The sequence below is a fragment of the Salarias fasciatus genome, chromosome 23, assembly GCF_902148845.1.
Source record: "Salarias fasciatus chromosome 23, fSalaFa1.1, whole genome shotgun sequence".
Classification (NCBI taxonomy): Eukaryota; Metazoa; Chordata; class Actinopteri; order Blenniiformes; family Blenniidae; genus Salarias; species Salarias fasciatus.
Genome location: NC_043766.1, coordinates 28,070,056 through 28,092,773, shown reverse-complemented (window position 1 = coordinate 28,092,773; position 22,718 = coordinate 28,070,056). Strand labels below are relative to the sequence as shown.

The 22,718-nt window shown below is 44.4% G+C and overlaps 1 pseudogene; it reads left to right on the top strand.

Moving 5' to 3' along the window:
- Positions 1-4,433: 4,433 nt before the first annotated feature.
- LOC115381587 (polypyrimidine tract-binding protein 1-like) lies at positions 4,434-22,208 on the top strand (annotated as a pseudogene).
- The last annotated feature ends 510 nt before the right edge of the window (positions 22,209-22,718 follow it).

The window sequence follows — 22,718 nt, the reverse complement described above, 5'->3', positions numbered from 1 at the left end:
TATTTCCAAAGTATTTCTGTATTCTTTTGTCACCTGTTCTCTTCTATTCTATGTTCCATTTGATTTTTTGTAACTGTTCACTTGCACATTTGTAATAATAATTTTGAATCAAAATTTAGTGGAAAAATGTGAGGTTAAAGCTCCATCAAATTTAATATCTAAACTTTAATCCCTTTGCAAGCCAACAATGCCAGTCAGATAAACACTACAATACTACAGAGACAACAGCAGCAGCAAAAAAAAAAATTCAGAAGAAATATTTTGGAGGAAATATTGTTGATTATAAACCAAAGAAGTGACCACTAAGCCCAGAATCCAACATGTGAAACATGTGTAGAGCCATAGTGGACAGTTTATGGCCAAGTTCCTGACTGCACTTGTTAGCACATGGAAATATGTTTCATTACTTGTTATTGCAAAGTGTGTGTGTGTGTGTGTGTGTGTGTGTGTGTGTGTGTGTGTGTGTGTGTGTGTGTGTGTGTGTGTGTGTGTGTGTGTGTGTGTGTGCGTGCTCTTGTGACACACAAATGAAAAGAATGATCTTTAACAAGAGAAGAGAAAACTATAATCAGACATAACCATGAAAAAATTAGGCACAAAATTCCAACAAATACTTGAGAAGACTAAACTTTTGTAGTTTTGTAATATCTTTTGACATCAAAATGTCTTTTTGTGTCCTGACCAAAAGGACAAGATCACGGATACAAGCGGATGAAATGAGCTTCCTCCGTAGGGTGGCTGGGCACTCCCTTAGAGACAGGGGAGGAGCTCAGTCACCAGGGAGGAGCTCGGAGTAGAGCCGCTACTCCTCCTCATCGAGAGGAGCCAGCTGAGGAGGCTCTGCCATCTGTTGAGGATGCCTCCTGGACGCCTCCCTGGGGAGGTGTTCCGGGCATGTCCCACCGGGAGGAGACCCCGGGGAAGACCCAGGACACGCTGGAGAGACTGTCTCTCGGCTGGCCTGGGAACGCCCCGGGATCCTCCTGGAAGAGCTGGAGGACGTGGCTGCGGATGGAGAAGCCTGCTTAGACTGCTGCCCCTACAACCCGGTCCTGGTATAAGTGGTAGATGATGGATGGATAAGTAACAACAACAAGATCTAAATACTACAAAAAAGAAAAAAGAAATGGGGTGGGGGTATCAAACAGTTGAAACAATCAGGGTTTAAAATGTATCCAGAGGCCATGTTGCTTCCTGATAGAACAAATAGAATAGAAGAATAAATAGAATAGAATAGATAGAATAGATAGAATAGAATAGAATAGAATAGGATACTTTATTTATCCCAGAGGGAAATTCTTGTAGTGTAGTTCACAGAAAGTAACACAGAATCAATATCAACACCACAGAATAAAGTTTAAAAAGTAATGTACCCATAACTTCTAAATGAAAGTTTTCATTTTGCCATTGAATTGCTGTTACGACTTGCTGGTAGAAGTTGACCAGATGGCACGATCACAAAACAAAACACACACGTGTATTTTATAAGAGAAAGCAGGCGCTTTCCCTTTAAAACACATCTGTGTGTGTATGTGTTGAATTATTTGTGAGTGTGTGTGTGTGTGTGTGTGTGTGTGTGTGTGTGTATCTGGATCACCTTCCAGCACAAAGAGTCATTTCCTGCAAAGCAGCACGCAGAGGAATTATTTATCAGCGTGATACTCGACACGAGAGCACCAGCTGAAGTCCTCAGACCGACGAGGGCTGAGACACTGCTCCAGGCCTCACTATGTGTCAGCATGTTACACTCAAACATCACCTGGTCACACATGGTCACTCTTCTTTATACCTCACTTATAGTACAAGAATCATCCTGCAGTTCCCAAACTTTACACTCCCTCCCTGACTGACCACAGCATTACAGTAATCCAAACACTGATGGCCTCGGACAGTCTGACCAACAGAACAGAAGCTGTGCAGGCCTGAGTTTGCCCCCCCCCCCCCCCCCCCCCCCCCCTCTCTCTTCTCTCTCTCTCTCTCTCTCTCTCTCATTCCTGGGAAGCACTGTTTTAAAAGCTGCATGTAATAAAATTGGCTTACTTGTACTTCGATGGTGATGCTTTGCTGATTTGTGTAGTTCATGCTTCAATGTGATGGTGAGAAAAGTGATAATAGGAAATCGCAGATCTCGAACGTGGATTTTTTTCTTTTTCACAAGCTGTGGATTTTGTGGTATAGACACTCATCTGGAGGGATTCTGGGTTTCATGAAAATCTGGCGTGCAATACGTCTCCAATAAGATACAGCAGGTCAGTGTCCTTTAAGCCATGTAACAAAACAGTTTGCTTTTGTGTTTTACTGTCAGTTTCTCTGGTTCTGGGTCTTTAAGCAGGACAGCAGTGGAAAACAGGGAGCAACAAGAGATGATGAGGTAGTAGTCCATTTCTTGTTATTTTCATGTTCCAAAAATGTATAAAGTGCAAGTGCCAAAAAGGTTTATTGGGTAATTAAGAAGGACCTTCAGTATCCCCAGCAGAAGAACTTCAAGCATTGTCTTCAGGTGCCTCAGATACATTCAACTCAACTGGGTAAAACCACAACAACTCCATAGGTGTAAAACACAATATTAGTTCACAAAAACTATGCTAAACTCCTCCACTACAGAAACCAAAAAATCTAAATAAGAACAAAGCCATCCTTACGGATAAGCCAAACAAATCACCCAAATAAATAAATAAAATCCTAAACTGTATCTAAAATCTGTGCAACCACCCCCGTCTGTTCCCACTCTTGGTCCAGCCCAGAACCTTCTTAAGTGGAATTCAGTGACCAGGGAAGCCTTTGGGCAGACACCACTCCTGGACACAAGAGCAGAAGGTCAGTGAAAAAAAAAACAAAGTAACACACTTCACCACACTCAACACAACACCTCCTCACATTCACAGCATGCACATCAACACCAAAAGAAAATCCAGTTTAAATCAACCACATATTGCACATTTCTCAGTTGTGATTTGTCTGTTTGCCACTGCAGGTCCGCTGCCATGGCCGGAGGCGACATGACCTGACCAGGCCTTCAGGCAACACCAAATGTTTCCAATAAATACATTTAAAATGACAATCATTGTGCAAAGTACTTTTTGCGCAAGTTAGCCTCCTTGAAAGTGCTGTGTGCATTTTAAAGTGCTTGGGGTATGAGGAGAAAGTGCTCTGTGCAGTGTTACCTGTAATGAACAGCCTGTTCATTACAGGCCCCAATTGTTCTCCAACAGTTAACAGATCTAACAGCATGTGGATTGTTCTGTTCCCAGATCACTCTTGTTGTTCAAGGAGAGGAAGCAGGTTTTTGTTACAGAAATATTATAGCTCAGCAGCTTCTTCAGCTCAAAATAACCCTGTCATCCTTTGTTATGGTTTTTCTGCAGCAGGACTGGTCTGCCTGTGTGGCACAGCCATGCCAAGCACCCCTGGTTCCTGGGGACCACTGCACTGACTGACTGAGCCCAGCATTCCCCCCATTGTGTACAGGTTTTTTGTCCCAAACTGGGTCCGGTTCTGAGACTTATTGTAGTTTTTGTTCATTGTTTTACAATTTTATTTGTTCTGTTCTATTACAGTTGGTTATAGCCTCAGGTTTTTGTTCCGTCAACCTTCATTTTATAATCTTATTTGATGTAACATGGACTTCAGTTTAGTTTTTTGTTTTGCTTTATTTGGTTTATTCTGAATTGTCTAGCTTCATTTCATTTAGATCAAAGATTTATCTGGGATTGGGTTATTTGGGGTAATTTTCTTATTTCTTTGCATTTCTTTTGATCTTTTGTCACCATAGTGCAGGAGAGTGAAACTCAGATCCTAGAGGATCTGAGAAGATCCATGTTTCCAATACTTCAACAAACCTGAATCTCATATAGGTTCAGTAGAAAGCCTGATAACAGCCTCATTAGTATCAGCCGCGTAGGAGCAGGGAGACATGGAAAACAAGCAGGGTTGCGGCCCTCCAAAATCTGAGTTTGACACCTCTGCTGTAGTGCATGTGTTCCCTCCATTTTATTGACTGATGGTCTCTCCCCCTTAAGACAGGAGCTGCCAGGCCCAAGAAGCAGTGGATGGTCAAGCCACAGTTCAACTGTCGCATGTTTACTTTTGTGATTGTAGGACTAAGTTTGCTGAATTAAAATGTTGATAGACCATTTATTAGTCGGCCTCGGTCATTTGTTCTGCTTGATGTAAAGTTTCAGTATTTTTCCAGGGACAACGCCCACTCACGGTCGGAGGCGGATGGGCGCATCCTTCTCAACATACGATCTTCGGTCGTTGGAATCTCCAGAACTGGAATCTGGAAGCCTTTGTTGTTGCGCTATTTACCCAATCAGCCAATCAGATCTCGCTGTCACCTAGGCACCGCCCATAAATTTAGTGATCCACCAATCAGCGCGCCGTCGGCCGGGGTTTATAACAGAGGGAGGCAGGGGGAGTCCCGCTGGCCGCTGGCTGGAACCTGTTGCTCCGTAGTTCCGTGTTGTGCAATGGACGGGTGAGTTTTCCCTTCGCCTGACGCTCCCACCGCACTCACGCATCTCCTGGCTCTTCTTTAACCCCAGCACACGCGAGCGTCAGCCCCCTCCCGCCGCCGGCCGGTGTCGTCCCGGAGCTCCGTCGCATGGTTTCTCTCTCGTCGGTTCTGGTAAAGTTTGTTTGTGCTCCCAGCTGGAAGCTAATAAGTTAGCCGAGTTAGCTGCAGAGGTTAGCCTGAGATCGGGCCATCCTCTGCGGGCTCGACTCCCTCCAGAGGCGCCCCGCAGCCGGGTGGGAGCATCGCCGCCGGTCCGAAACGCGCTAATTTATCCAGAGGACGATTGCCACGCTTTGAAGGGTCCGTGTAACGGAGCAGAGAGCTGTAGGAATCCGCGAGCCGCGGACATAAGTTTCACACGCCCACTCCGAGGCTGTGCTGCCGGACAGACCTCCACCTGTATAAGACCTGGAACTTGCATCTATCATCCATAAAGTCCATCCGTGTCTTTCCGTGCGCAGTATTTAATATCTGCGACTGTTTTTATCAGAGTGGTGTGAATAAAGTGCATCACTTACATCTTGTTGGATCCACAACTTCACACAAACTGTCGTGTCAGTGGAGAAATCTGCTCATTATGACACATGCGGCAGGTTTTAGAAACTTCGGTGCTGATCTGTTTGTTTTTATGTGCAGAAGTGGAGAGTTAACTCTGAGGGATGAGCTTCATGTTTGTTTTGGTTTCGGTTACAACTGATGACATGAGTTGATTCGCTTTAATGAGGGCGAGTCGTGTTGAAGTGTAGATTCATGCAGTTTCATGTGTGAATTTATGGTGTGCGTGTGCTGAATTGCGTATTGAAATATTTTGCGGTTTATACCACGTGTTTAGGTTGGAGACGGGCTCAGACTGAACAGAAACTGTCAAAGTATGGTAACTGGGTGTACTTCAGCCAAGTGGTCTTAATTCAAACCAAATTTTGGGGTTTTAATTTGAGTGTCGATTTTTATAAAAATGAAACTTGCTTGTTTGGTTTTCTTAATTTTTTTTCGGTGTTTCTATCAATGGAAAATGTGAAAATGAGTGGTTAGAGAAAAAGGGTTTCCTCTGCTGGCACAGAAATGAATTTATTTTCTCATTCATGTGTTGTAATTAACCCCTCATCAGGCTTGAAATGACTTTTCTCATAACATTAGAAGTTGAGTGTAGTTATGTAAGTCAGATAACAGAGCTATACCAGAGGAGCTTGCTGCACCATCTTGAATAAAAAGTGGAAGTACTTTTATGTATGATTCTTGAGCTAGAATTTATTTATCCAACAAATATGCTATGTGCTTTTACAATTCAGTTTTTTTTGAGACCTTTAGATTTTGTAATGTGAGAAATTCATTGTCATTTAATCAAAATTAGTTTGAGAAGCACTCAATACACTTTAAAAGCCTTGAGTTATATTACTTGGTGGGGGTGCTCATGGAGTCAGAGGCTTCTGCTGCAGCAGATAAACTGTAAATACTCTGAAATACAGCTGCTAATGTTACCTGTCCCGAAGCGATCAGTGCTGATGTAGCTGCTATAACGACAAACTATTGGAAGTTTTTATGTGGTGACTCAGACGATGACCTTGGAAAGTCTTGAAGCTGGCCATAAACCCGGGACCTTGTAAACCAGTAAAACTTTAATGATTCATTGCTAAACAGATCAGTCCTTTCACGTGGCTAAGGATTCATTTTCTAAAACAAGTCCATCATGTTGAGTCTTGCTTAAAAAATGTTTATTGTAATCCCTCATTTAGACTTTGTTTGCCAAGTCTGAGTGTCACACAGAAAGTTTTACATATTTAGGCTTTCTGTCTTATCGTTGCATCAGTTTTGTGACACTTTCCTCTGCCTCTACCAGACGTTTGATTATATCCAGTTTTACGTAAAGTGATTTTACTCCAAATATGAATTTCACGTATCACTTGTTCTCATGATTTTTAACAACACCTGCTGTCCTCAAAACTTGCATTATTTTAGGTTTGTGGTTTGGAAATGCGAGTCTCCAGAAACACAGAGGTGATTTGGAGTGCTCTGTGACATTTTTCAGATAACAACCGTGCGACTCGCAGCAAGAGAAAAACTGGCCGGTTGAGCTGCGGCTGACTGTAAACCAGCAGGAAGAAAAAAGACCCTCCGGCATGAATGAGTTCTGGCGAGGCATAAATATTCACTCCTACGTAAAGCTCGGAAGTCCCACTGACAGCAAACGCATCACACAGCTCAGTGATAGAGTGATGAATGGAGAATGAAGAGCTGAGATAAGATCAGCAGAGGTTTTTAAATAGCTGCAGGACAAACTGGTTACGGAGGTTTCCTCTCACTTCCGTCCTCCATGTAAGTGCAGTCACACTTCCAGTCCTTGACCAGCTTCTGTGAACATCACACAACATCAGATCTTCAGTGGTTTCAGCTCAGCCTGTGAACTCGACACATCAGAAGCTTTTTCAGTTTTCAGAACTGAGATGGAAAAGAGTGGTTTTGCATGTTCAGCCAGTTGACTGGGACACTTCCTCGTGTTTTGGGACCGGGTGCAGAGCAGCAGGGTAGCTGAACATGAACATGTGCACGCCACTGTAGACCAGGACAGCTGAGGCCATCTCGAAGGTCTGGTCTCTGGGAGGGGGAGTCACAGCCTCAAAACCTCCTGTAGTCTGAGGAGTGAAGCATCGTGGGTCGTTCTCTCATCGTGTTGCTTATCAAACAAAAGCTGGAGCGAGGCCAGTATCTGATGCCTCAATATTTTTGTTAACTTCAACTCAGCTATCAACAAATGATTGGAACTGTGCTCGCTAATGATTGAATGATGCTATTAAATTGTATTTATAGGCTGAGTTGTGGTGCCTCGTGTAACACACTATATGTTGACTTTTTGGACTCTACGATGATACTTTCTCTCTGGATTTTGTCTGTAGGTGCACACACCACCATTATCTCTTAGAGAAGAAGAACCAGGTGTTGTTCTCAGCGATAGACACTTAATTTCATACACGGCAGCATTTTTGTGTGTCTTACTTATTTCTCATAAAAGTAATGACGCAGTTATATTGATTTCTGTGTCCTGCTGAAGGAGGATGCTCACCAGGCTGGTCAACCTTGTGAATGCGGCCTCTTGTTTAGGGGCAGCATTATTCTTGGACTATGATGACCCGAATATGCTCAGTTTATGCGTTTAAATCGCTGTGTTTTTTTCCTTTGGGTGATTGCCTGTAATCCAAACATCAGACAGGTTCTTAACCACTACAGTAACTGTTGCCCTGGAGTTACTTAATATGTGCTCTGGGGAGTTTTATTCATTGTCTTGTTTTTAACTTTGTTTGTAAACCGTTCACACATTCCATCTGAATTTTGTGATGACACAACCGTACAGTCTTTCCTCAAATACACACCACGTCTGTGGTCGTCTTCATTTCATTTGCTGGCCGCACATGATCACAACACTGCCCCCAAGGGTCATCGGTGGTATTACTGCGTTTGCATCTGTAAACTTCTGGAAAGCTAATTAATCACACACATAAAGCTCACAGAAGGCCCCATCTGTGTACTCGGGCCTTATATCACTCTTTCTCTTTTTTGGCTGACTTTTCTAACTTCTTTTTTAACATATTTTGAAGCATCTCCCATGTCAAACATGGACTGGTACTTACATTTAGGCTACCTGATGTCATTGCATGAAACTAAAATGAAAAAAACCCTGCATTGCTGTTCAGTAAAAAGCAGCAGAGAGACAGGTTGTAGTATATTAGGATGTTGTGGATAACTCTTGGATGTTTTGGAACAGCGGTTCCCAGAGGATCATTGCTGAAGATTATTGATAATCATGTCTCGGAATGAAAACATAAAAACACATACAAGAAAATTCTACTCACAAGTGACAGAAAGTCTGAGAAATACCAACCTTTAAAAGTAAAATTGAAATTACTTGAATTGTACATATTGCACCTTTCATGCAAATATCTATGGGTGTTTTTACTAATGCCTTACTGGAGCCACATGTTTGCCTTGACCCAAACCAGCTGCCGTGCTTTATTAGTTTCCTGCGTTCACAGCAGGTGTGGAGAGGTTTTGTTGTCTGTTTGTACAACGGTACATGGTTGCCTTTGCTTTTGCATTTGAGTTCTGTGAAGTCAGTTTCACATCCTCTGGATTTTTTTTTTTCTTTTAACCGTGTCTCTTTGAAGCCAAAGCTTTCAGGAGGTCCTGCTGTCCTCCTCAAGACCTGATTCAACTATATAACTCCCATTTCCTGTCCTCTTCACCTCTTCATTTTCCCTCCTCTTTTCACCATGCTCCTACTAATACCCTTTCTTGTCTTCACAGTGTCCACCACGATATAACAGTTGGTACAAAGGTAGGCATCTCTGCTGCTGCTGCTCCTCCTCCTCTCTGTGTGCTGTGTTGCTGTGTCATCTTTTCAGTGTCTAATTTGCTCTCTAGGACTCGTCAGTAATGTCTCTCTTTGTCGATTTTAAAGATTTCTCAGTCACTCAAGCTCTTGCTGCATTTTACCTTTTTATTCACATTCCACAAAAAGTCGAAAGATAATCCGTTTATCTGACTGCGACAGGTTCAACTGGCTTTTAAAGGAGAGAGCAGCTGCTTTCCCTCGAGTCACCAAAATCTTTGATTCCTGTTCAAAGCACCCTACAAATTACCCAATAGGATTAATAGAGTATTTTCATTACGTCCTGACTCGAAGATCATCAAACATGGCTGTTGCCCCCTGATGGCTGGAAGCAGAGTGCACTACAAGAGGCAGTGGCTGGTTCAGTAACTGTGTTCTGCTTCGTTTATTTTCGAAGTGTTGATCGAACGAGGTAGAATTGTTGCTGATGACTGATTCCTTGTGATTTAAGGATCCCTATTGGGATCCATTCTCCATCCAAATAAATTTTACACTCATAATTACAATGACAAACACATTTAGTTCACGAAGAACAAGCAGATCCAAGGCATAAGAGGTTAAAGGCACAAGAAGAAACGACATACAACAACACGTATTATAAGTTAGCTAAATTAGTATCATATTTGCATACATTTAGCACTGTTTATTATGGATTGTGCTCTTTAAAGACAATATGATTATATTTCTGGCGTATATAAAGTCTTGAGTACATTGGTTCGTGGCAGAGGCAAAGAAAAACGTGTTAATTCATGGGTTCCTACAATAATAACCTCACCGTTCCTGACAGGAGAACCCAACAAACACTGAGCGCAGTGATCCACCAATCACAGTTGTTCTTAATCATTTTGCTGAAACAGACCACACTCCTGCACATGGCCTGAGTTGCTTATTACAGCATTGAAAAATGAACAACGGACAGGTTGATTGTCAACAAGATGGCAGGAGCGTGGCATAACTTAAAGTGCTGCTCAGGTCATCTGGGGGAAATGACTGTTTTTTAAATATCGCAATGTATATCGCAGGGTTAGAAACAATCGCAATGTTAGTTCTTTCCAGTATCGTGCAGCCCCAGCTGTACATGCTGCAAAGTAATTCACAGCCACAACGCAAGGAGCGTAGAAGACCCAAAACTGCATGAAACTCATTTCCAGTTGTTTTTTTTTTTTTGTTTTTTTTTTCTTTCCTGCATTTCCAGTCAGTTTGAGCAATTTGTCACAAAGATCGGATTAAATTCTGCAGATTGTATCTTTTGGGCAAAAGCCTGCAGACTTTAACCACGAGCTACAAGCTCAGCTTCCTGCACGGTATTGTCCGAAACCTCTGAAGTGCATGAATAGTTGTGGATGGCGCCGCAACCACAATTCTTTGCCCTGCGCCGGGGCGGTGTCTCCTGCTCTCTCTTGAATTTAACATCACTCCTCCAATACAATGCACATTTACTGTTGTGTACTAATGTGGAGATTGATAAGGTCCCCCATGACATAGTAGCTCGGACCAATCGCAGCCTCATGGTCCGCATGCTTCCTCTTCTGCTCTGCACCAGGCTGAACATGAAGGCTGCTGGGGATTTTTTTCTCTGTTTCAGGTTATAAGACTCATGCATAATTTTCTTTCAAATTGCCATAAAACGTTGCTCTCTTAGCCTCTCGATGATTGGCACTCATTTTGAATTGTGAACTTTCAGTTGGTAATCAGAAGCAGAGGGAGTCGTTCTCAACTCGTACCTGCAACATGCAGCATCATTTAGAAATCAGACTGTCGGGATCTGCGGGACAGGAGTCTGTTGCTGTGACTAGAATGTTCTCTGAAGGCCTTTCATTTTCAAATTGATTAAACTTTTTTGAGCTCGTAAGCCCTTTTCTGTCCTCATTTTCTGTCTCTGAGGAGCTCTTTTGCTTCGTCCCTCCGCTCACATGCAGAACCTTCCATCTGTTGGCGACCATTCACTTACTCAGCACTTCAGCTTCCTCAATCATACTGAGCTGTTTGTACTTTTTCCAGGTCCAGACAATGTATGACTTGGAGGCTGATGGTCGTATTGGAGGCGTGCTGCCTTATGAAAAATGCATTATTTGGGGGACATTCATGTTGTCACTTGATATCTGATAATAGCCGCTATGTTCAACAATAAAATTGTCTTCTTAGTCCAGGCTGAGCAATATCGTATCATCTTTATGAAATGGAGCTCATGAAGAAAGAAGGCGTAGTTTATTTTTCCACTTGGGGGAATTCCTCTTGCTTGGAGACCCTGTGAACTCCTGATCTTAGGCCTGCTTCTCAAGCCTCGAGGCCACGACTGGAAACGGCTCACAGTATCAAACGTCCCCCGGTGTCAGACCCCTGGCTGTGATGCCACTTTGTGGACACGCTGTGTTACGTCTGGTTGGCGGGTTTGGGTTACGGGTGGCGAACGCTGACCTCCACCTCCCACACCGCCACTGTTTTCAAGTCAAACAGGAGCTTCTGAAGTCAGAGTGGCTGTGATCTGAGAGCGGGAGGCGAACAAGGCGGTGTCTTGTTACCTTCTGGTGCCTCGAGGGAGTCATGTGAAACCTCGTTGACCACTCACGCCGGCCGCTGCTTTAAAAGGGACTTTTCAAACCCAGGAACAGTTTCAGAGGGTCAGCTCATCTGCTCTCTGCTGAAGCAGACGGGAAGACCGCGGCGCTTCCTCTTTTTAATTTTTGGGGGGGAAATGAGTTTCAATACAATAAGGAATATTTCTGACTGGACTGAAAAAAACTCACTCAAAATCTTTATTTTAATCAGATCTGCTGTTTATTTGCAGGTGGGAGAATTTGAGTGACAGAAACCAACACATCCTTGTTAATTTTTTATTTAGAATATGCACTCTGTTTATTCAAAGCCTGAGATTTTTTCTGATGGGTGTCATTTAGTTTGACTAACCTTAAACAAACAAATAAGCTTCCACAGAAGACTGAGCGGTTAACAGTGAACCTGTTGCGATTGCTAAAGGACCCAAAATCCAGTTGCTTTCTTAAATATCTGATATGGATTGTTATAGCTGCTTTTAAAGAAACTTAATCTTTTTATTTATTATTCTGATCAAGGACTTTCATTAGCACCCTGAGGATATCGCTAATGCTCTTAATAGGGAATTAGCGGCCGATAATCAGTGTTTTATTTTGTGAATATGCACCACAAAATTTACTGAATACATATTTTACCAAGATATTCAGTAGTCTTTTTCACTATTTTTTGCACATAAATAATTGATGGTTTACGAAAACTAGAAATTCAACCAAGGATTATTTATTCGTCACTCAGTAGTTCATTTGAAAAATCTCTTTCAAATAAAAAATTAGACTTCTAAATAAATGTAGTTTGACGCACAGGCACAAACCCTCTTTAGTATATTTATCACTGCAGATCTTCAACAGACTAACTCTGAATCACACAAAGAAAGAGTACTTTTAATTGAACCCTGAGGAACTCCATAAGTCAATATTGACGCTGTTTGGAAAGCAGTTATTTGTCAGCTGTTTTTCTCAGTTCGTTCGTGTTTCTTATAGGGCTAGACCGATAAGGATTTTTTAGGGCTGATGCCGATAGCGATTTTTTTCCATCACCCTCAGCCGATGGCCAATTATAGACTGCTGATTTTCTTGAGCTGATATTTGGGGCCGATACTGCTTTTACTCCCTCAGTTTACATCAGAAATGACGCAAAGATAACAACTATTTCAGGTCTCAAGCTTAAAAGAAGAAATATTTATTGAACAGTAAAAAATTTTAACTGCTTTGTTCAACTTCACGCGACAAACGTTAAAATTAACAAAAAGGGGTGCTTTTAATTATTCAAATAATGCCTATAAAGTAAAATAAAACAAATATTTAGACATCATTAAAACAACTGAAGTACTTATAGAGCTGCCCGTGGATGCCTGTCTGTAAATCATGCCAGGGAAAATAAATCTGCGAATCCATGCAAGTATGGCCATGCCAGTAAAAGTAAAAAAAAAGCTCAAATATCGGCCCGATATATCGGCCGGCCCATGTATCGGGCTATCCTTAGTTTCTCAAATGGTAATTTAATATTACTTTTAACTTGCACATGCACTAATGAATATTGTAGGATTTTCTTTCATCAAAGTGGTAAATCACTCCGATCAGAAAAATAATTACCTGTTAACTGTCAAAGAACCCAACAGCAGAAGAGATAGACATTACCAGAAGACTCAGACTGCTGGTTATCACCGATCGTCACATTTGATAATAATATGAACTGATGAAACCTTAGACGACCTTTGGCAGATACAGTTTGCAACGATGTTAGAGTGAAGTTAGTCACTGCAGCCAACGACTCTCATCGACGGCGATAACTTCAGATGAACCTGATGAGTGATTTAGCGGCGCAGCTCAGCTCATAGAACATCAGCACTACCGTGATACAAGCGTGTGTTTATCAAGACAAAGAACATTACAAGGAGCTTCACCAAGTGGTTTTTATTTACAGCAGTTATAGCAAAGTAATTGCACTCCAGGTTCTTGGTAACCTGCACGGCAGGTGCTTAAACATGAATTAAACAGTGAAGGTCGAGTAACTGATGGATCCCTTTGGTTTGAAGTATTACTTTGAATCTTCTCATGAGAGGTTTTCGGTCTGGAGCCAGAATGTGCAGCCTGGACGAGTTCTGCTGCTGGTCTCTGTGCTTGGAGCCGGCCGGTCTTCTTGTTCGAACCAGACGTCGGTTTGCTCGCCGGGCGCTGACGCCGTTTGTCTTCAGGCCGTTTGTCAGCAGCTGGCATGCAGCACCCAGCGATGGGAGATAAGAGCGGCGTGGCGAGGAGGGCGAGCGGTGAGCGGCACTCGGGTTTCTGCTGGCTTTATTATTCATGTGAAGATGGTAAGAAGATCTGAGCTGCTTTGTCCCCGCTGAGGAGAACGCAGGCGTGTGCTCCAGTTCCTCTCAGAGGAAAGTGCAACATCGGAAATGACTGCCCTCTCCGTCGCCCCCTGGTGCTTCTGCGTATGAACACATTATCGTGTGTGTGTGACGATTTGCTGGCGAGCATGCAAATTGTTGACGTTAAGTTCATTTTACAAAATCTGTAACCAAATCATTGTTTCTGCAGCTGAATTTTCAGGACTGAAGAAAGCTCGTCAACCTGACTCCCCATCAGCTCAGCTGCAGTGCGAGCACGCAGCTGAAGTGTGGTTTGTTTTGGTGCCTCTGCTCAGCGACTCCGGGCTTGTTTGTCCACATCTGTTTCTCATAGAGCTCCAGGAATTCACGCTCGGCCCCCTGCAGGGGGACGAGGAGCTGCTGCAGCGAGGTGGGGGTGTTTTGTGGTGAAGAGTGGGCTTTCAGAGTGAAGCGCAGGACGGAGCTGTGACCCGTCGGTGTGATTTCCCACTGTAACGCTGCTCTTCACATGTCAACACATCTCTCTTTTTTTTTTTTTTTTTTTTTTCCATTGGATTGTGTAAAGTGTGGGGGAAAACATGTTGCGTAATTTCACGCAGTCAGAGGTGACGTGTTTGCACCTGCAGCCACCTCTACGCAGCTCCAAAATATTCAGTCTGTTAAGCGCAGAACATTCTGAAGTCAGGGAGGCTGAGGGCCAATAAACAGTTTTTACAGTCATTAGTGGAGCAAAAGGATGTTTCGAGGCCCAAAAGTTGGATTTCAGTGTTATTGCAAGGATAATATTAATCTTTTGATGAGCAGAAAGAGAAAAGTAATCATCACAATATAAAACGGGCTTCAATTCTTTAGAGATCGATGTGGAGAAGTGGGATCATTTTGTATTTGACGTGTATCATTTAGCTCCAGGTGAGCCTCACAAGTCAGTTCAGACCACAAATGGTTAATCTGGTTAAACATCAGGTTTGCATAATGAGCCTTGACTTGATGGCTGCAGCTGGATGTCCTTAACAAGCTGGTGAATGAATTCAAAATGCTGCATCGTCGATGCTTTGGATGGCAGTGAGGACGATCCACTCTTCACGAGAACACCGGAAACGGCTCTTAAAATGGTGTCCAGCAAAAGAAACATCTCAGAAGTTTGAATAAATGGCTTTGTTCAGTGTGAACACTTGTGTCTAACCTAAAGTGCAGTTTTTGAGGTCCGGGGTTCCAATACCAGCCGGGGCCTGCTGCATTTCTGTATGGAGTTTGCATGTTATCCCTTATGTGTGTGCGCTGCACCACCCATTTTTTTGATTAATTTCACAATTTGTTCTTTTAAGCTCTGACATGTTAGTGTTCTTTAAGAATTCCTGTGGGTTGTCCAGGAAATGAGGGACTTAAAACCTGCTCCACAACCCATAAGTGGTCAAGCCCAAAGAGGCCTTTGACCTTAACAGTTGTTTTTATACAGCACTTTAGAAACAACTACAGCCGAGCCGAAGTGCTGCAGCTGCACACAAATTGATATAAAAACCGAAAGACATAAAATGCAAACAATAAAACGATAAACAAGAAAATCTCAGTCTCAAGCTGGGTTAAAAGTCAATGAATAAAACTGGGTTTTAAGGTTAGTTTTAGAAATAGGCGGTGAAGAAGCGTTTCTGATGCACAGTGGAGCTTGTTCCACAGTTTCAGGGAAGACAGAAAAAATTCTGTCCACTATGAGCTTACGTAGCACAGAAGCATCATGTTAGAGCGACTGCCACCACATTTTGCTTAAATATCAAACATAAAGTGTGATTCATGACTCCGGGGTGTCTCACACATCTCTGCTTATTTTGGAAAATCTGAATATATCCTGACTTTTTTTTTTTACATATCAACTTAGGCTGAAGTGCACTGGGGGCAGTTAGGGGTTCAGTGTCTTGCCTAAGGACACATTTGCATATGGACAGGGATGGAGAACCGAACCAACAACCACCCGACCATTGTACCAACCGAGCCACAGCCGCCGCATGTTCAGAACTCAGATTTAATTTCTTTACACAACAAAGCAACACCATGAATTCTTGGTTGTGAAGAAAAAAGCTGATGTTGTTGTGGATGCATACCTCCAGACCTTATTCCTGGTGTCCTTGACCGTCTCAGCATTGAATTACTGCTCCTTCTGTCAGCTGACAGATGGTCTCAAATCACCTGTTTTGTACTTTTGGACTTGTTATTTTTCCTCCCCCGTGTGGATGAAATCTCTTCATTTGACTCTGCTCCTCACTGACGGCCAGCGCGGTGTGTTCTTCTGTTTCAGAGAGGACCAGACGAGCTTTTCTCCAGCGTCTCAAACGTCCCGTATATCATGAGCACTGCAGGTCAGAGATCTGCACACACTAACACCCAGTCGGTTTAGTCGGTTCACGAGTCCTGGGAACAAACTGTGACTTCTGTGTGCTGTATTTACCCAGTAAAGTCAAAGCATTAATTATGTACTTCAGGTTATTTTGCATGCACAGAAATGGAAACCAGTAACGGCACGCACACAGCTGGTCTGCAGCATACTTTAAATAGTGACACAGGACTGTGCTGCGAAGTGAGAATGCTTTGAAAACTGTAGTTTCAAGAAGCACTTCATGTGTTGGAAATGCCGTTTAAAAGGAACTCTACAGTTCCAAACAATAACCAGTCGTAGATATGGATATGGATATGGACGGCTTTGGCAGTTTGCTTCACAGCTTAGATGAAGATGAGGGTCTCTTGGAAACTGTCAGGTGTGTGGTGAAGATGCAGCTGTGAGCTTTTCCGAGGTTTTACTCACCCCAACGATATTCACGCTTCTTCAGTAGAATCATTGTGAACAGCTCACATTTTCTCATTAGTGCCTGGAAAAAGTCTCTCAAAGAGAGATAATGAGTTGCATCTCGCACAACACTTAAAATAATACATTCTCATGTTGGAATGTTCTGAAGTCGGTTTGTGTCTGGTATTCAGCCAATGGCAATGACAATAAGAAGTTCAAAGGTGACGTCCGAGGTCCCAGCGTGCCGTCCAGAGTCCTCCACATCCGGAAGCTTCCCAGCGACATCACGGAGACCGAGGTGATCGGCCTGGGCCTGCCCTTCGGAGACGTCACCAACCTGCTGATGCTCAAAGCCAAGAACCAGGTACAGGGCGGCGACGGAGCAGCGGAACGCCGCAGACGTCGATCTGCCGCTGAAATCCAGATGGAAAATTATTCTGTTAAAATGTCACTGATGGAACTGTGCTTCTCCGTCCCACCTGTCCTCTGGTCCTCGCCTGGCCTCAGGCCTTCTTGGAGATGAACTCAGAGGAAGCGGCTCAGAACATGGTGGGCTACTACTCCACAGTGATGCCCATCATCAGACACCAGCCAGTGTTCGTACAGTTCTCCAACCACAAAGAGCTGAAGACCGACAACTCCCCCAACCAGGAGGTTCGTCAGCCCGACGCAGACATCGTCACGCTCTGCTGGTGTCTCAGTGCGAAGTGAACCTGTCTCTCTCTCTCTCGTTCTCAGAGGGCCCAGGCAGCTCTCCGGGCGCTCAGTACGTCTCACGTGGACACCACTGTGGCGGCGCCGAGCTCGGTTCTCCGGGTGGTCGTGGACAACCTGGCGTACCCCGTCACTCTGGATGCCCTCTGCCAGGTAACTCAAACCGGAAACAACACACTCGATGCTCACCCGTCGCCACATGGACGCAGCAGCGGTGTGACTAATGGTTTTATTCATAGAATCTTGCTAACTTGTAGACTGTTTTGCTTTTAATGCATGAGCAGCGCAGTAACAAAATAGCATGGAGCGTCGCATTGTATCGTCAGCTCAGCTTCTCGTTATGAACCGGCGTGCTGTGAAATGTCACTTCCTGCCCAGATCTTCTCAAAGTTCGGCACGGTGCTGAGGATCATCGTCTTCACTAAGAACAGCCAGTTCCAGGCGCTGCTGCAGTATCCAGACGGAGCTTCGGCTCAGGCGGCCAAACTGGTGAGGCAGCGCTCCCCGATCGGCCTCAGCGCCACGCATCCTGCTGTGTGAGCCTGACGGCGACTGCTCTGGTACCAAAGTGTCAGTCCCAGATGAAGTGAGGCATCCAAAGACCGGTCTGGTTTATTCAGTGTGTCTCAGAATGTTGTATTTTAATGGGGGAATGGGGACTCTGGACGCTGACTGAAGGAGCTTCGTCTCTGCACTCAGCAGTGGTCTGAACGCTAGGGTCAGGGTCAGGGTTTCTGCCGCCATCTTCGACTGACATTAACCCTTCTGCTGCTGCTGTGTTTCAGTCGCTGGACGGACAGAACATCTACAACAGTTGCTGCACTCTGAGGATCAGCTTCTCCAAACTCACCAGCCTCAACGTCAAGTACAACAACGAGAAGAGCCGAGACTTCACCAGGCCGGACCTGCCCTCCGGAGACAGCCAGCCGGCCATCGAGCACCCGGCCATGGCTGCAGCCTTCAGTAAGGAACCCCGCCTCGGCGCCGCCGGGCCAAGGAGAGAATGTGACCGGCAGGAGCCAGTGGATGAGAAGAGCTCGTGTTTGTGTAGATTTTACAAGCTGAACTGAAGTAAAACCTGTAGAGTGGGGATCTAATGGAGGCTTTACATCTGTGAATGTGTTGCAATAGAACTAAAACACACCACACACACACACACACCACACACCACACCACACACACACACACACACACAGAGTGACTGCTCAGCCTCAGTTCTTTGTGTCTTCCCGCTCGCAGCACCAGGTATCATATCAGCGCCCCGTATGCAGGAGCCACTCATGCTTTCCCACCAGCCTTCACGATCCAGCCTGCAGGTGAGTCCGTCCTGGGCCTCGGTCTGAGTCCGCACAGGAAGGAACACACCCCAACACACCTGCTGGCCTGATGCTGCAGCAGCAGACATTCACACCGACCGCACTGCAGCCAAGATCTTTACGCTCACAAACGTTATGCACAGTACAACATGCAGTGAAAGGTTTTGACTCGTTCAGACCTGAACAGTAATAATTATAAATGCATGAAATATCCACAGATGTAAAGAATAAAAAAACTGTTGAATGTATAAGTCTATATTTAGATACTACACACAGTGTCTCGGAAAAAAGCTGTGGATGAAAATACTGCAGAAGAATCTTCTCTAAAATCTTTGAACTTTGTTGCCTCCTGACAGCTAAAAGCAGCAGAATGTTCCAACCATACAGAATTCATCTTAAGCTTTTCTTTGGTCACTATTTGAATATAAAAAGATCTGACTGAGCGTCACTAAAGCCGCCTGGTCTCTGATTACCCTGGGTATTTTTGTTACTGTATGATGTGCAGATTTTTTTTTTTCTTAATGTATCTTTAAGAATTTAAAACCAGTTTCCAAACACCTTAAGAGGGCTTCCGGCTGCTCTAGACAGAGCACAGAGGAAATAAATGTGGTCGTGTTGCATCCTGCCCTTCCTGGACTCTTGCTTACTGGTCTGGCCTGTCTCAGTGTCCTCCCCGTATCCAGGCCTGACGTTCCCCGCTCTGCCCGGCGCCCTGTCCTCGCTCTCCCTGCCCGGCGCCACCAGGCTGGGCTTCCCTCACATTCCGACAGGACACTGCGTCCTGCTGGTCACCAACCTGAACCCCGAGGTGAGCCAGCTCCCGCAGCGTTTCACATTCGTTCTTCAGACACGTCACATTAAACCCAGCCTGAAGCTAACTTCGGCACCAGCTCCTTCTCGCCTCAGGAAGCAAAACCAAACCGGTTTTCTGGTTCGAGGTGCTGCAGCGCTGAATCCCCGCTGACAGTGAACACGTACTGACACTTCACATCTCTTCACCTCACGGTATCAGTCTGCGCTGATCCCTGGCTACGCTCTGTACCGCCACAACCACTGGCTCTCTCACACACACTCGCACACACAGCACAGGAGCCCGCTTCATGGAGTAACCTCCTCTTTTCTGCTCCTGCAAACATTCACAGCCAGAGAAAAGAGAAGCAGGTGTAGCTTCATGAACTCAGGTAGAGAAGTGGTTCAGTAGTTTTAGATCACACAGTTTGATCTCCTGTTTCTTCATTAAATTACTTTGTTCTCATCAGTGTTTTTCAACTTTTTTGCACCCCCCCCCCCCCCCCCCCACCCCCTCAGCTCCACCCCCTGCCGCCACATCTGACCCTTCATAACAGACTCATGTATGGCTGTCCACCGGGGCGCAGCCGTACCGGTGGCCCGCAGTTCAGTCTGGCCCTCGCTTTTTGTTCCTCGGTTTCGGTGCTTTTTTTTTTTTTTTTTTTTTTTTTTTTTTTTTTTTTTATATCATAAAGAGAAGACGTTCTCTCGAAGTGACGCTATAGATCTGCTGAAAAGCGTTCTGGACACTTTCGAGTCCTCGGCTGTCAGAAAGCGTCACTTGCTAATGCTCCTGTTTCCTCCGACGCATGGGACGTGATTCCGGCAGCTTTTGCCGACAGTGACACAAATATGTTAACTGTTGTCACCCCATTCGCCACTGTATTGAGAGGATCAAAGAAACAAAGCTTGTGGCCCAGTTGTAGTCGCCGCCTAGTGGCCACCAAATGACACACACACACACACACACACACACACACACACACACACACACACACACACACACACACAACTGCATGAGCCCCTACCTGTGCATACACACACGCTTGCACATGCATGCCTTCACACCTGCATGTGCGCCTGTGCACACTCCTGAACAGTATACACACACACACACACACACACACACTCACACACCCACAAATACACCTGTGCAGTCATGTGTGAAATTGTGCTGGTTTTGACATTTATCTGCCCCTCTCCTCTCCACAAGATGATTAACCCTCTGATTGACCCCTCACCTGTCTTTTTTTTTTTTCTTCCCGTTTTTAATTTGTTGCCATGGAAACGCCTCGGACCCTCCACCTGTCCTGCCCTCCCACTTTACCTGTCCTGTCCCTCCGCTGCCTTCTCTGCTGTCTTTAAAGAGAGTTACGCCCCACTGCCTCTTTATTCTCTTCGGTATGTTGTCACTAGCTTCTTATTTTAAATTATCAATACCAACTGGTTGTTCTGATTTACTTATATAAGTTTTTTTTTTTTTTGCATTTCCTCTTTTTAAGTGTCATTTTAATAATTAAAAGTGAGTGTTTTGTCATAAATTTGCGTGCTGATTGAGTTTATTCACAATATCTGCAGTTTTTCCTCCGTGGTTTCACTACAAAGTAAAAAATTGAGAAGACGTTTGAAAGTTTTACAGGTTTTAGGGACAAAAACGTACTTCTTTCTCTTTCAGCATGTTTTGATAGTCCCAGTATCTCTTTATATTTAACGTCAGCCTCTGTGTGGCTGCAGTATTCTATCATTTCACCGGAGGTCAGTTTCAGGGCCCTCTTGTGGGTTTTGTAGTTACGGCGGCGGGAAGGCGGAAGATGAAGCAACAAATTAAAATAGAGCTGAGAGATGTGTGTTTTAACTCAATACAGATGTTCTGTAAATCTTGCGTCTGACTTATTTAAGAGTACAATGTGCCATTTATAATTTTCACATTCAAGTTGACGCATTACCATGACGTTTCACAAAATTCATAAGAAGCCAGTTTAAGACTTTGTCCTTTTTTTATTGTAAAAACGGGGAGGGAACAGAAGCAAAAGATCTAGTTTTTTCATTTGTGTATAATTTGGAAAGGGCGTCGCTCAGCTGACCCCTCAACAGTCGGGGTTTGCCGTCACTTCACTGCCCCGCCCTTCGTGTTTTCAACCAGGAGGAACTGCATTTATTGTGATTTCCATCTAATTCCAGTGAGCCTGTTTGTGAGTTTGCATGCCGGGTTCCTTTCAGTTTGCATGTCCTCAGTGCTGAATCAGCTGCTCTTGGTTTTCTTAGTCAACTCCCATAATTCATAGCTCCTACATGATGTAATCTGCCGGGTTTTTTTTTTTTTTGTTTTTTAAATGTCCTCTGACCCTTACCCTTAATTTCCACTTACATTTCCTGTGCGTAACCACCAAGGAGATCCTGCCTTCTAAATTGAATGTGCGCCTATTTGGTTGGTTTCCCAGCCTCCACTCCGTGGTCCTCCCTCCACCTGCAGATTTTTACCTCCGGCACTGTGGTGGAGAGAAGTCCGTCAAAGTGACTCCCAGTTAAATCTCCTCCGCCTTCATTTGACCAATAAGACCAAGGGTCAGTGGCTTGGCAGGCTGCAGTCAGTCCAGCTTCAGACACAGCTGTAGGCTTTAGTGGGTGTAGCTTCATGTTTGGATGCGTTTGTGTGACTTGTTGGTGTTTCTTTTTTTTTTTTTTTGTTCTTCTTCTTCTTCTGTCTCTTCCTCGTCTCCCCCTTCCTCGACGGCGTGAAGGCGTTTACGGAGACGTGATGAGAGTGAAGATCCTGTTCAACAACAAGGAGAACGCTCTGGTTCAGATGTCCGACCGCACACAGGCCCAGCTAGGTAACACTCTCTGTGCTCCCCTCTCACACACACTCCAAATATCTCAGATGTCACAAGTGGGCAAAGGTGCCAGGTCTGGGAGGCGACGAGCTTTTGTGTTCCTCCAACTGCTCAGCGTCCTTGAAGTTCTGCTGTCAGCTGCAGATCAGTGTGAAGCTCAGCGAGCAGCGTTTCAGCGTGAACGCTGCTCCCTTCCTCGTCCAGCCGCCTGTCATTATGATATAATTGGTGATAAATATAAATGATTGAGTAAAGGAAATATCTTCAGAAGAACAGATAACCACACACACACACACACACACACACACACACATACATACATATATATAATATATGTATAGCTGAATCACATTCTTTACTTGAATGATGGACTTCCTCATAAGTTTCACAGTTCATGATACCTGTAAATGAGTTTTTGGATCTGCAGACAATTTGAAGTATTTCAGAGGCTTGCTGGTTTGAAGGTTTTTGTAATAAAAAGGTGAAACGTGTCTTTATTTAGCC